At 55.4% G+C, this 12,643-nt stretch overlaps 5 non-coding genes across 5 annotated transcripts; all 5 read left to right on the top strand.

Annotated features, from left to right (window-relative positions):
- The first annotated feature begins 1,172 nt into the window (after positions 1 to 1,172).
- On the top strand, positions 1,173 to 1,265 carry LOC132360944 (small nucleolar RNA SNORD116). The gene has a single exon (XR_009501261.1). It is a non-coding gene; the product is annotated as a small nucleolar RNA SNORD116 (small nucleolar RNA).
- Positions 1,266 to 3,911: 2,646 nt separating this feature from the next.
- LOC132360939 (small nucleolar RNA SNORD116) lies at positions 3,912 to 4,004 on the top strand. The gene has a single exon (XR_009501256.1). It is a non-coding gene; the product is annotated as a small nucleolar RNA SNORD116 (small nucleolar RNA).
- Positions 4,005 to 6,694: 2,690 nt separating this feature from the next.
- LOC132360943 (small nucleolar RNA SNORD116) lies at positions 6,695 to 6,787 on the top strand. The gene has a single exon (XR_009501260.1). It is a non-coding gene; the product is annotated as a small nucleolar RNA SNORD116 (small nucleolar RNA).
- A 2,646-nt stretch (positions 6,788 to 9,433) lies between these two features.
- LOC132360938 (small nucleolar RNA SNORD116) lies at positions 9,434 to 9,526 on the top strand. The gene has a single exon (XR_009501255.1). It is a non-coding gene; the product is annotated as a small nucleolar RNA SNORD116 (small nucleolar RNA).
- Positions 9,527 to 12,216: 2,690 nt separating this feature from the next.
- LOC132360942 (small nucleolar RNA SNORD116) lies at positions 12,217 to 12,309 on the top strand. Its single transcript, XR_009501259.1, has one exon. It is a non-coding gene; the product is annotated as a small nucleolar RNA SNORD116 (small nucleolar RNA).
- Positions 12,310 to 12,643: the final 334 nt, after the last annotated feature.

Genomic DNA, 12,643 nt, shown 5'->3' with positions numbered 1-12,643 from the left:
GTTCCAACCTGTGTCATGGTTGCTGAAGCCCAACACTTCCCATTGTGGGCATTCCCACGGGGTCACGGAGAGTGATTTGGTCTAGTTGGTGAGAAGACGCACTTGGTCCGCAGTTCCTTAGCCCCTTGAGAAGTGCCGTGCTGCATCTTTCCTGTAGGCAACTGCAGGTCGCTATCAGCCCGCCCCTGGGATGTTCCCTTGCTTCCAGGAGTGCTGGGAGTGACCCCAAGGGCACATCAGATGTGCTGGTAGGTGGCAGGGTCTCCAGGTCCACATAGATGTGACAGCCACGGCCGGGAGGCAGGTCTCGTCCAGTCTTTGTGCTTTGGTCAGAAGGCGTGGCTGTGAGAGAGCGGGAGTCTGTGGACTAATTCAACAGTCCCTGGGGGTCAAAGTTCGCATGTGGCCTCTTGAAGCTGACAGGGGTCTTTCTCCTTTCAGTTGGGGGTCCAACCAGGATGGTGTGTATAAACTATGGCGTTTACTGTTGGAGGCGTCTGCAGAGGGCCACAGGGACACCCAGAGACCAAGACGCGTATTCAGCGGCACACACCGGAACCCACGAGTGCATCTTCGTGCGCAGTCACAGTCACACACGCCCACACGCGTGAATACACACATACAGCGTCTCACACACCGGCCAACGTACATGCCTAACTTCCTCCAGTCGTGCTGTGAGACACGCAATCAGTTTTCGGTAAGGGATAGTGGTACTTGGGTAGCAGGTTCCGGGCTGACACGTAGGTAAGTTTTCACAAGAATCATGTTCTCTGAGGACTCTGGTGCAATTCAGAAGCCTGCCTGATTTCTGTCCACTTCTCAGGTGCAGTTGCAGGGTAAGGCTGGCCGTCGGCAAAGACAAGAAGACCTTCGTGTTGTCTGATAACTGGATGTGCTAAGGGGAACTGGAAAAAGTGGAGCAGGCGCACGTTGCTGAGCGTGGCTGGGGATAACTCAGGACAGTAGCATTCACCCATACTAAGATGTGCCACTGGCTATTAGGTTTTCCTCAGATGGGTCCAATGGCTGCAAGAGTGGATTGATTGTTGGTCTTGCTGAGTGGCTTGAGGACTGTGGATTCCCCAGGCTGTTGGAGTACTTCTGGGTCATGGCTCCTCTGCAGAGCCCCACGGCCTGCCCGTTTGTGTTCTGCAGCGTCCCAGAATGTGCTTGAATCGATGATGACACCCTTGTATGCATTCCTTGGAAAATCTGAACAAAATGAGTGAGAAAGCTCTACGGTCTCCACATGGAAACTGAGGTCCAGCAGGTTTCCTCTCGGGGGTAGGGGACAGTTAGCAGTGAGGACCAACATCCCCTGCTGACATGCATGCAAATACCACTAAGGGCTCTCGCATTGGAGGGGCTCCTGTCTGAGGGTCGACCGTGTCTGCCCATAAGCTGGGTCATCTATGAATCCGTGGTCCCTGCTAAAAGGCCGTGAGGGAATGCAAGGGGGCAGGGTCTCCTGCTAGTCTTCAGAGTCAGAGTGTGTGCTGGTGTGGGCCCAGTGAGCTTTCAGCTTGGAGAAGTGTGTTTTGACCAGGATCATGCTTTGTGCATGCCGCTTCGGTGGTTGATTTTGGAAGCCAAAATGAGCAAGGTTCCCTGGTTGGAGCCTGCAGCCTCAGGCCAGGCCTGTGGCCCTCTCTGTTGTTGTGTTTGGTGCGGTGAGGTTCTTGAGTGCCAGGTGGGGCTGGAGCAGTGGGCGGGGGTTGGATGGAATTTGGTGATGGTGGAAGGGGGCTGATGGATTAGGCCTCGGTGCTGCCCCTGAAGCTGCCAGCACACTGTTGGCGCTATGTGGATCATCGTGGAGTGGGGTGACGATCGAGTGCTGCATTTAAGCCTGCGTAGTGGCTGCTGCCCTGGAGAGAAAGGTAAGGTATCATGAGGACAGGTCCTGTGTGATGTCGTGGGATGGGCTGTCATCATTGGGTTGCAGGCGCTGGCCTCGGCTTCCCAAGGATGTGTCTTGTTCGTGATGGCCTGGCATCAGCTGCCTATGGTGGGGATGGCTTTGGCAGTTCATGAGGATGCAGTGAGGTGGGTTACCTGTGAAGAGTTGCAATCCCGTTTCCAGAGGAGTGACTCCCCACGGGTGTCTTGCGGGACATAGAGAAGATGGACATGCTGAGGCATCTGTGCCGGCCTTCTCTGGGGGAGGTGAGTTATGCAAACAAGCCCTTTGGTCGCTCTTTTCCCTCTTTTGGGAATGTGCAAAGCGATAGTGTTTCTGCCGGAGGGCATGACGCGGCCGGCCCGTGTGGCATGCAGGCCTTTCGAATAGCCAGAGCTTTATCCAGAGCAGTCCGTTGGCGGGGCAGAGAAGGGGGCACTGTTGCCATCCCTGGTGCACTGCCAAGGCCAGCCACTGTTCCCTTTCAGGCTTCCAAGTCCCCTCACATGGCAGAGGTCTTCCGTTGAAAGTATATCTGTGGTCCTCGGGGACCATGCCTTTGATCACTGTGAGTTCCTCGGTGCTGCCACTGTGGCAGTGGAGAATTTCCAGGATGCCTCAGGTGGGATCAGCATCTTCAAAGCAGACAGGCTTGCGGTCTGTCTTCCCTGGTGTTCAGTGTTCCCGTGTTCGGAAGATGTCTGTGTCTTCCAGTAGGGACGCGTCGCCCTGCTGGCTGGAGTAGGGCACGGTGGACGAGGCTGTTGAGCGTTTGAGCGGTTCCTTAGGGGTCAGGGCCGCAAACCTTGCAGGATGGGAGCTGCCTGAGACATGGCCGGGAAGGTGGCCTAGTTTCCGCTGTGGGGTTCCAACATGGGTCATGGCTGCTGAAGCCCACTGCTTCCTGTGGTGGGCATTCCCACGGGTCCAAGGAAAGTGGTTAGGCCTAGTTGGCGAGAAGTTGCACTTTGTTCGATGTTCTTTAGCCCCTTGAGTGGATTCAGGCTGCATCTTGCCAGTAGAATGCTGTAGGTCGGTGTCGGCTCACCCATGGGAGTTCCCTTGCTTCCGAAAGTGCTGGGAGTGACCCCAAGTGCACATCAGATGTGCTGGTAGCTGGCAGGTTCTCGAGTTGCACGTAGATGTCACACCCACGGCCGGGAGGCAGGTCTCGTCCAGTCTTTGTGCTCTGGTCAGAAGGCGTGGCTGTGGGAGAGTGGGCGTCCGTGGAGTATTTCAACAGCCCCTGGGGGTTAAAGTTTGCATGCGGCCTCTGGAAGCTGACAGGGGGCTTTCTCCTTTCAGTTGGGGGTCTAGCCAGGGTGTTGTTATACACAACTATGGCGTTTACCGTTGGACGCCTCTTCACAGGGCTACAGGGACACACAGAGACCAAGACGTGTAGTCAGCGGCACACAGAGAAACCCACAAGAGCGTCTGCGTGCGCAGTCACAGTCACACACGCCCACACGCGTGAACACACAAATACAGCCTCTCACACACCGGCCAATGTATGTGCCTAACTTCCTGCAGTCGTACTATCAGACATGCAGTCAATTCTCGGTAAGGGATAGAGGTCCTTGGGAAGCAGTTTCAGAGCTCAAGCCCAGGTAAATGTTTGTATGGATCATGTCCTCTGAGGACACCAGTCCACTTCCCAGGTGCAGTTGCTGGGCAAGCCTCGCCGTCGGCAAAAACAAGAAGATCTTCGTGTGCTCTGATGACTGGAGGTGCTAAGAAGAACTGGAAAAAGTGAGGCGGGACCATGTTCCCGAGCATGGTCGCGGATAACTCAGGACGGTAGGTATTCAACCACCCCAAGATGTGCCATTAGATATTAGGTTTTCCTCAGATGGGCCCAATGGCTGCAAGAGTGGCTTGATTGTTCGTCTTGTCGAGTGGCCTGAGGGCTATGGATTCTCCAGGCTTTTGGGGTACTCCAGGCTCATGGCTCCCCTGCAGAGCCCCACGCACTGCCCGGTTGTGTTCTGCAGCATCCCAGCATGTGCTTGGATCGATGATGACACTCTTGTATGCATTCCTTGGAAACTCTGAACAGAATGGGTGAGAACACTCTACCGTCTCCTTATCGAAACTGAGGTTCAGCACGTTTCCTCTCTCGGGTGTAGGGGACTGTTAGGAGTGAGGGCCAGTGTCCCCTGCCGACATGCACGCAAATACCACCAAGGACTCCAGTATTGGAGGGGCTCCTGTCTGAGGATCGACCGTGTCTGCACATAAGCTGGCTTATCTGTGTATCCCGGGTCCCTGCTGAAAGGCGGTTGAAGGAATGCGAGGGGGCAGGCTCTCTTGCTGGTCTTAAGAGTCGGGGTGTGTGCCGGTCTAGGCCCAGTGTGCTTGCCATTGGATAGGTGTGTTTTGGCCAGGATCACGCTTCGTGCATGCTGTTTCGTGTGTTTATTTTGGAAGCCAAAATGAGCAAGCGTCCCTGGTTTGTGCCTGGAGCCTGAGGCCAGGCCTGTGGCCCTCCCTGTCCTAGTGTTTTGCACAGTGAGGTTTTTGAGTCCCTAGTGAGGCTGGAGAATTGGGCGGGGTTGGGCTCGGGTTGGGCGTCGGCGGAAAGGGGCTGATGGATTAGGCCACACTGCTGCCCTTGTCTGCTCCTCTACTTTAACACCCAGCACAGTGTTGGTGCCAAGTGGGGCATCGTGGAGTGGGGTGAGGATCGAGTGCTGCATTTAAACCTGCGTGGTCGCTGATGGCCTGGACAGGAAGGTAAGGGATGATGAGGACCGGTCCTTTGTGAGGTCGTGGAATAGGCTGTCATAATTGGGTTGCAGGTGCTGGCCTTGGCTTCCCAAGGATGAGTCGTGTTCGTGATGGGCTGGCATCAGCTGCCTATGGAGGGGGTGGCTTTGGCAGTTCAAGTGCATGAGGTGAGGTAGGTAACCTGTGTAGAGTTATCATCTCATTGCCGGAGGAATGACATCCAAAGGGTGTCTTGGGGGACGTAGAGAAGATCGACATTGTGAGGCGTCTGTGCCGGCCTCCTTGGAGGTAGGTGAGTTATGCGAACATCCCTATTGGCTGCTTTCTTCCCTTGTTTGGGAATGTGCAAAGCAAAAGTGTTTCTCCCGGGGGGGCATGACACCGCCAGCCAGTTTGGCATGCAGGCCGTTCGAACAGCCTGAGGTTTATCTGCAGCAGTCCGTGGGTGGGGCAGAGATGGGGGCACTGTTGCGATGCCAGGTGTGCTGTCGTGGACAGCCACTGTGCCCTTTCAAGCTTCCAGGTCCCCTCGTGTGGCAGAGGTCTTCCGTTGAAAGTCTGTCTGTGGTCCTCAGGAACAGTGCATTTGATCGCTGTGAGTTCCTCGGTAGTGTTGCTGTGGGAGTGGAGAATTGCCAGGATGCATGGGGTGGTGTGGGCATCATCAAAGCAGACAGGCTTGCGGTCTGTCTTCCCTGGTGTTCAGTGTCCCCGTGTTCGCATGATGTCTGTGGCTTCCAATAGTGTCGAGTCGCCCTGCATGCAGGAGGAGGGCACTTAGGAAGAGGCTGTGTATCATTTGAGCGTTTTCCCAGTTGTCAGGGCCACGAACCCTGCCAGTTGGAAACTTGCCGATACGTGGGTGAGGAGGTGGCCTAAATTCGGCTCTGGTGTTCCAACCTGTGTCATGGTTGCTGAAGCCCAACACTTCCCATTGTGGGCATTCCCACGGGGTCACGGAGAGTGATTTGGTCTAGTTGGTGAGAAGACGCACTTGGTCCGCAGTTCCTTAGCCCCTTGAGAAGTGCCGTGCTGCATCTTTCCTGTAGGCAACTGCAGGTCGCTATCAGCCCGCCCCTGGGATGTTCCCTTGCTTCCAGGAGTGCTGGGAGTGACCCCAAGGGCACATCAGATGTGCTGGTAGGTGGCAGGGTCTCCAGGTCCACATAGATGTGACAGCCACGGCCGGGAGGCAGGTCTCGTCCAGTCTTTGTGCTTTGGTCAGAAGGCGTGGCTGTGAGAGAGCGGGAGTCTGTGGACTAATTCAACAGTCCCTGGGGGTCAAAGTTCGCATGTGGCCTCTTGAAGCTGACAGGGGTCTTTCTCCTTTCAGTTGGGGGTCCAACCAGGATGGTGTGTATAAACTATGGCGTTTACTGTTGGAGGCGTCTGCAGAGGGCCACAGGGACACCCAGAGACCAAGACGCGTATTCAGCGGCACACACCGGAACCCACGAGTGCATCTTCGTGCGCAGTCACAGTCACACACGCCCACACGCGTGAATACACACATACAGCGTCTCACACACCGGCCAACGTACATGCCTAACTTCCTCCAGTCGTGCTGTGAGACACGCAATCAGTTTTCGGTAAGGGATAGTGGTACTTGGGTAGCAGGTTCCGGGCTGACACGTAGGTAAGTTTTCACAAGAATCATGTTCTCTGAGGACTCTGGTGCAATTCAGAAGCCTGCCTGATTTCTGTCCACTTCTCAGGTGCAGTTGCAGGGTAAGGCTGGCCGTCGGCAAAGACAAGAAGACCTTCGTGTTGTCTGATAACTGGATGTGCTAAGGGGAACTGGAAAAAGTGGAGCAGGCGCACGTTGCTGAGCGTGGCTGGGGATAACTCAGGACAGTAGCATTCACCCATACTAAGATGTGCCACTGGCTATTAGGTTTTCCTCAGATGGGTCCAATGGCTGCAAGAGTGGATTGATTGTTGGTCTTGCTGAGTGGCTTGAGGACTGTGGATTCCCCAGGCTGTTGGAGTACTTCTGGGTCATGGCTCCTCTGCAGAGCCCCACGGCCTGCCCGTTTGTGTTCTGCAGCGTCCCAGAATGTGCTTGAATCGATGATGACACCCTTGTATGCATTCCTTGGAAAATCTGAACAAAATGAGTGAGAAAGCTCTACGGTCTCCACATGGAAACTGAGGTCCAGCAGGTTTCCTCTCGGGGGTAGGGGACAGTTAGCAGTGAGGACCAACATCCCCTGCTGACATGCATGCAAATACCACTAAGGGCTCTCGCATTGGAGGGGCTCCTGTCTGAGGGTCGACCGTGTCTGCCCATAAGCTGGGTCATCTATGAATCCGTGGTCCCTGCTAAAAGGCCGTGAGGGAATGCAAGGGGGCAGGGTCTCCTGCTAGTCTTCAGAGTCAGAGTGTGTGCTGGTGTGGGCCCAGTGAGCTTTCAGCTTGGAGAAGTGTGTTTTGACCAGGATCATGCTTTGTGCATGCCGCTTCGGTGGTTGATTTTGGAAGCCAAAATGAGCAAGGTTCCCTGGTTGGAGCCTGCAGCCTCAGGCCAGGCCTGTGGCCCTCTCTGTTGTTGTGTTTGGTGCGGTGAGGTTCTTGAGTGCCAGGTGGGGCTGGAGCAGTGGGCGGGGGTTGGATGGAATTTGGTGATGGTGGAAGGGGGCTGATGGATTAGGCCTCGGTGCTGCCCCTGAAGCTGCCAGCACACTGTTGGCGCTATGTGGATCATCGTGGAGTGGGGTGACGATCGAGTGCTGCATTTAAGCCTGCGTAGTGGCTGCTGCCCTGGAGAGAAAGGTAAGGTATCATGAGGACAGGTCCTGTGTGATGTCGTGGGATGGGCTGTCATCATTGGGTTGCAGGCGCTGGCCTCGGCTTCCCAAGGATGTGTCTTGTTCGTGATGGCCTGGCATCAGCTGCCTATGGTGGGGATGGCTTTGGCAGTTCATGAGGATGCAGTGAGGTGGGTTACCTGTGAAGAGTTGCAATCCCGTTTCCAGAGGAGTGACTCCCCACGGGTGTCTTGCGGGACATAGAGAAGATGGACATGCTGAGGCATCTGTGCCGGCCTTCTCTGGGGGAGGTGAGTTATGCAAACAAGCCCTTTGGTCGCTCTTTTCCCTCTTTTGGGAATGTGCAAAGCGATAGTGTTTCTGCCGGAGGGCATGACGCGGCCGGCCCGTGTGGCATGCAGGCCTTTCGAATAGCCAGAGCTTTATCCAGAGCAGTCCGTTGGCGGGGCAGAGAAGGGGGCACTGTTGCCATCCCTGGTGCACTGCCAAGGCCAGCCACTGTTCCCTTTCAGGCTTCCAAGTCCCCTCACATGGCAGAGGTCTTCCGTTGAAAGTATATCTGTGGTCCTCGGGGACCATGCCTTTGATCACTGTGAGTTCCTCGGTGCTGCCACTGTGGCAGTGGAGAATTTCCAGGATGCCTCAGGTGGGATCAGCATCTTCAAAGCAGACAGGCTTGCGGTCTGTCTTCCCTGGTGTTCAGTGTTCCCGTGTTCGGAAGATGTCTGTGTCTTCCAGTAGGGACGCGTCGCCCTGCTGGCTGGAGTAGGGCACGGTGGACGAGGCTGTTGAGCGTTTGAGCGGTTCCTTAGGGGTCAGGGCCGCAAACCTTGCAGGATGGGAGCTGCCTGAGACATGGCCGGGAAGGTGGCCTAGTTTCCGCTGTGGGGTTCCAACATGGGTCATGGCTGCTGAAGCCCACTGCTTCCTGTGGTGGGCATTCCCACGGGTCCAAGGAAAGTGGTTAGGCCTAGTTGGCGAGAAGTTGCACTTTGTTCGATGTTCTTTAGCCCCTTGAGTGGATTCAGGCTGCATCTTGCCAGTAGAATGCTGTAGGTCGGTGTCGGCTCACCCATGGGAGTTCCCTTGCTTCCGAAAGTGCTGGGAGTGACCCCAAGTGCACATCAGATGTGCTGGTAGCTGGCAGGTTCTCGAGTTGCACGTAGATGTCACACCCACGGCCGGGAGGCAGGTCTCGTCCAGTCTTTGTGCTCTGGTCAGAAGGCGTGGCTGTGGGAGAGTGGGCGTCCGTGGAGTATTTCAACAGCCCCTGGGGGTTAAAGTTTGCATGCGGCCTCTGGAAGCTGACAGGGGGCTTTCTCCTTTCAGTTGGGGGTCTAGCCAGGGTGTTGTTATACACAACTATGGCGTTTACCGTTGGACGCCTCTTCACAGGGCTACAGGGACACACAGAGACCAAGACGTGTAGTCAGCGGCACACAGAGAAACCCACAAGAGCGTCTGCGTGCGCAGTCACAGTCACACACGCCCACACGCGTGAACACACAAATACAGCCTCTCACACACCGGCCAATGTATGTGCCTAACTTCCTGCAGTCGTACTATCAGACATGCAGTCAATTCTCGGTAAGGGATAGAGGTCCTTGGGAAGCAGTTTCAGAGCTCAAGCCCAGGTAAATGTTTGTATGGATCATGTCCTCTGAGGACACCAGTCCACTTCCCAGGTGCAGTTGCTGGGCAAGCCTCGCCGTCGGCAAAAACAAGAAGATCTTCGTGTGCTCTGATGACTGGAGGTGCTAAGAAGAACTGGAAAAAGTGAGGCGGGACCATGTTCCCGAGCATGGTCGCGGATAACTCAGGACGGTAGGTATTCAACCACCCCAAGATGTGCCATTAGATATTAGGTTTTCCTCAGATGGGCCCAATGGCTGCAAGAGTGGCTTGATTGTTCGTCTTGTCGAGTGGCCTGAGGGCTATGGATTCTCCAGGCTTTTGGGGTACTCCAGGCTCATGGCTCCCCTGCAGAGCCCCACGCACTGCCCGGTTGTGTTCTGCAGCATCCCAGCATGTGCTTGGATCGATGATGACACTCTTGTATGCATTCCTTGGAAACTCTGAACAGAATGGGTGAGAACACTCTACCGTCTCCTTATCGAAACTGAGGTTCAGCACGTTTCCTCTCTCGGGTGTAGGGGACTGTTAGGAGTGAGGGCCAGTGTCCCCTGCCGACATGCACGCAAATACCACCAAGGACTCCAGTATTGGAGGGGCTCCTGTCTGAGGATCGACCGTGTCTGCACATAAGCTGGCTTATCTGTGTATCCCGGGTCCCTGCTGAAAGGCGGTTGAAGGAATGCGAGGGGGCAGGCTCTCTTGCTGGTCTTAAGAGTCGGGGTGTGTGCCGGTCTAGGCCCAGTGTGCTTGCCATTGGATAGGTGTGTTTTGGCCAGGATCACGCTTCGTGCATGCTGTTTCGTGTGTTTATTTTGGAAGCCAAAATGAGCAAGCGTCCCTGGTTTGTGCCTGGAGCCTGAGGCCAGGCCTGTGGCCCTCCCTGTCCTAGTGTTTTGCACAGTGAGGTTTTTGAGTCCCTAGTGAGGCTGGAGAATTGGGCGGGGTTGGGCTCGGGTTGGGCGTCGGCGGAAAGGGGCTGATGGATTAGGCCACACTGCTGCCCTTGTCTGCTCCTCTACTTTAACACCCAGCACAGTGTTGGTGCCAAGTGGGGCATCGTGGAGTGGGGTGAGGATCGAGTGCTGCATTTAAACCTGCGTGGTCGCTGATGGCCTGGACAGGAAGGTAAGGGATGATGAGGACCGGTCCTTTGTGAGGTCGTGGAATAGGCTGTCATAATTGGGTTGCAGGTGCTGGCCTTGGCTTCCCAAGGATGAGTCGTGTTCGTGATGGGCTGGCATCAGCTGCCTATGGAGGGGGTGGCTTTGGCAGTTCAAGTGCATGAGGTGAGGTAGGTAACCTGTGTAGAGTTATCATCTCATTGCCGGAGGAATGACATCCAAAGGGTGTCTTGGGGGACGTAGAGAAGATCGACATTGTGAGGCGTCTGTGCCGGCCTCCTTGGAGGTAGGTGAGTTATGCGAACATCCCTATTGGCTGCTTTCTTCCCTTGTTTGGGAATGTGCAAAGCAAAAGTGTTTCTCCCGGGGGGCCATGACACCGCCAGCCAGTTTGGCATGCAGGCCGTTCGAACAGCCTGAGGTTTATCTGCAGCAGTCCGTGGGTGGGGCAGAGATGGGGGCACTGTTGCGATGCCAGGTGTGCTGTCGTGGACAGCCACTGTGCCCTTTCAAGCTTCCAGGTCCCCTCGTGTGGCAGAGGTCTTCCGTTGAAAGTCTGTCTGTGGTCCTCAGGAACAGTGCATTTGATCGCTGTGAGTTCCTCGGTAGTGTTGCTGTGGGAGTGGAGAATTGCCAGGATGCATGGGGTGGTGTGGGCATCATCAAAGCAGACAGGCTTGCGGTCTGTCTTCCCTGGTGTTCAGTGTCCCCGTGTTCGCATGATGTCTGTGGCTTCCAATAGTGTCGAGTCGCCCTGCATGCAGGAGGAGGGCACTTAGGAAGAGGCTGTGTATCATTTGAGCGTTTTCCCAGTTGTCAGGGCCACGAACCCTGCCAGTTGGAAACTTGCCGATACGTGGGTGAGGAGGTGGCCTAAATTCGGCTCTGGTGTTCCAACCTGTGTCATGGTTGCTGAAGCCCAACACTTCCCATTGTGGGCATTCCCACGGGGTCACGGAGAGTGATTTGGTCTAGTTGGTGAGAAGACGCACTTGGTCCGCAGTTCCTTAGCCCCTTGAGAAGTGCCGTGCTGCATCTTTCCTGTAGGCAACTGCAGGTCGCTATCAGCCCGCCCCTGGGATGTTCCCTTGCTTCCAGGAGTGCTGGGAGTGACCCCAAGGGCACATCAGATGTGCTGGTAGGTGGCAGGGTCTCCAGGTCCACATAGATGTGACAGCCACGGCCGGGAGGCAGGTCTCGTCCAGTCTTTGTGCTTTGGTCAGAAGGCGTGGCTGTGAGAGAGCGGGAGTCTGTGGACTAATTCAACAGTCCCTGGGGGTCAAAGTTCGCATGTGGCCTCTTGAAGCTGACAGGGGTCTTTCTCCTTTCAGTTGGGGGTCCAACCAGGATGGTGTGTATAAACTATGGCGTTTACTGTTGGAGGCGTCTGCAGAGGGCCACAGGGACACCCAGAGACCAAGACGCGTATTCAGCGGCACACACCGGAACCCACGAGTGCATCTTCGTGCGCAGTCACAGTCACACACGCCCACACGCGTGAATACACACATACAGCGTCTCACACACCGGCCAACGTACATGCCTAACTTCCTCCAGTCGTGCTGTGAGACACGCAATCAGTTTTCGGTAAGGGATAGTGGTACTTGGGTAGCAGGTTCCGGGCTGACACGTAGGTAAGTTTTCACAAGAATCATGTTCTCTGAGGACTCTGGTGCAATTCAGAAGCCTGCCTGATTTCTGTCCACTTCTCAGGTGCAGTTGCAGGGTAAGGCTGGCCGTCGGCAAAGACAAGAAGACCTTCGTGTTGTCTGATAACTGGATGTGCTAAGGGGAACTGGAAAAAGTGGAGCAGGCGCACGTTGCTGAGCGTGGCTGGGGATAACTCAGGACAGTAGCATTCACCCATACTAAGATGTGCCACTGGCTATTAGGTTTTCCTCAGATGGGTCCAATGGCTGCAAGAGTGGATTGATTGTTGGTCTTGCTGAGTGGCTTGAGGACTGTGGATTCCCCAGGCTGTTGGAGTACTTCTGGGTCATGGCTCCTCTGCAGAGCCCCACGGCCTGCCCGTTTGTGTTCTGCAGCGTCCCAGAATGTGCTTGAATCGATGATGACACCCTTGTATGCATTCCTTGGAAAATCTGAACAAAATGAGTGAGAAAGCTCTACGGTCTCCACATGGAAACTGAGGTCCAGCAGGTTTCCTCTCGGGGGTAGGGGACAGTTAGCAGTGAGGACCAACATCCCCTGCTGACATGCATGCAAATACCACTAAGGGCTCTCGCATTGGAGGGGCTCCTGTCTGAGGGTCGACTGTGTCTGCCCATAAGCTGGGTCATCTATGAATCCGTGGTCCCTGCTAAAAGGCCGTGAGGGAATGCAAGGGGGCAGGGTCTCCTGCTAGTCTTCAGAGTCAGAGTGTGTGCTGGTGTGGGCCCAGTGAGCTTTCAGCTTGGAGAAGTGTGTTTTGACCAGGATCATGCTTTGTGCATGCCGCTTCGGTGGTTGATTTTGGAAGCCAAAATGAG

The sequence above is a fragment of the Balaenoptera ricei genome, chromosome 2 (assembly GCF_028023285.1).
Source record: "Balaenoptera ricei isolate mBalRic1 chromosome 2, mBalRic1.hap2, whole genome shotgun sequence".
NCBI classification, from domain to species: Eukaryota; Metazoa; Chordata; class Mammalia; order Artiodactyla; family Balaenopteridae; genus Balaenoptera; species Balaenoptera ricei.
This window is presented reverse-complemented; position numbering and strand designations above follow the sequence as displayed.